The sequence below is a fragment of the Trachymyrmex cornetzi genome, unplaced genomic scaffold (genome assembly GCF_001594075.2).
Source record: "Trachymyrmex cornetzi isolate Tcor2-1 unplaced genomic scaffold, Tcor1.1 scaffold1766, whole genome shotgun sequence".
NCBI lineage: Eukaryota > Metazoa > Arthropoda > Insecta > Hymenoptera > Formicidae > Trachymyrmex > Trachymyrmex cornetzi.
The window spans coordinates 17,154-18,308 of NW_017296382.1; positions in this window are offsets into that span (position 1 = coordinate 17,154).

Consider the following 1,155-nt stretch of genomic DNA (forward strand, 5'->3'; position numbering starts at 1 on the left):
TAATCCGACGGTACCAAGTCTGGAGAGTACGCTGGATGCGGGAGAACTTCCCATTTAAGCTCTAGAAGTGCCTGCTTCACGCTTTTCGCGACATGCGGTCGAATGTTATGATGCAACAGAATGACTTTACGTCGATTGTTGCTACGGATGATCTTTTTTGCATCAATTCGTCACTCAATCGGCCTTTGGAGTAACATTTAACTGTTTCGACAACTAAAGCGGTTGAGCTGGATTCTCATCAAGCAATTCTTGCAGCTCGACATCTTCAAATTTTTTCGGCCGTCCTGGATGTTCTTTGTCTCTCACATCAAAATCACCGTTTCGGAAGCGTTCAAACCAAACTCTACATGTTCTTTCCGATGGAGTTTCACCATACACTTCGGATAATAAGCGATGCGCTTTAGCTGCGGTTTTCTTAAGATCGAAGTAGTGAAGAAGAACATGTCGGAAAAACAGCTTATCGCGATTCATTTTCAATCGATTGGAAAATCTCTTTGGCATTGAGAAATCTAACCTGTGAGGACTGAATCACTTTCAGCGATGTCTAAACTACAAAAGACATATGACTTCGTCGTCAAAACTCGCCAGCGTTGGAACCAGCACCCTCTAGTAGCGAGCGGCAGGAATTAAGTTTAACAACTAATAAATTTTTTAGTAATAGCGTTCAATTCGTTTCACAATAGACTACAATTTACTTGGAGGTTGGGAGGAACAGAATAAATTTTTTATACATAACGATTGGTTATAGTGTTACGTCCTGCAGACGCAGATTCTTTTCTTCCGAGAGAATCGGCTCCGCCGCAACTACGATTGGCGCCTGCGAGACGCGAGCAGGGGTTCCCTTATAAAAATTGAAAAACAGACCATCCAGGCTCCGCGAAAAACTCGTCAATCAACCCGGAAAAATAACAACACTAACGCAGGCCTAAAAGGGACAAGTTTGCGAAAAATATCACAAACGGACCCAAGTCACGCGATAATAAAAATTCAACCTATTGTCCGAATTGTTGACCAACAATTCCACCTTCAGAAAAACAAGCGCCGCGTCGCCACAAAAACCATAAAAACACGAGATAATGTCTCACAGCTGTTTACTTAGCCATATTTTCCGCGAGGATGACGGAATTGATCACTAGCTTAAAGCAATCTTGCCCC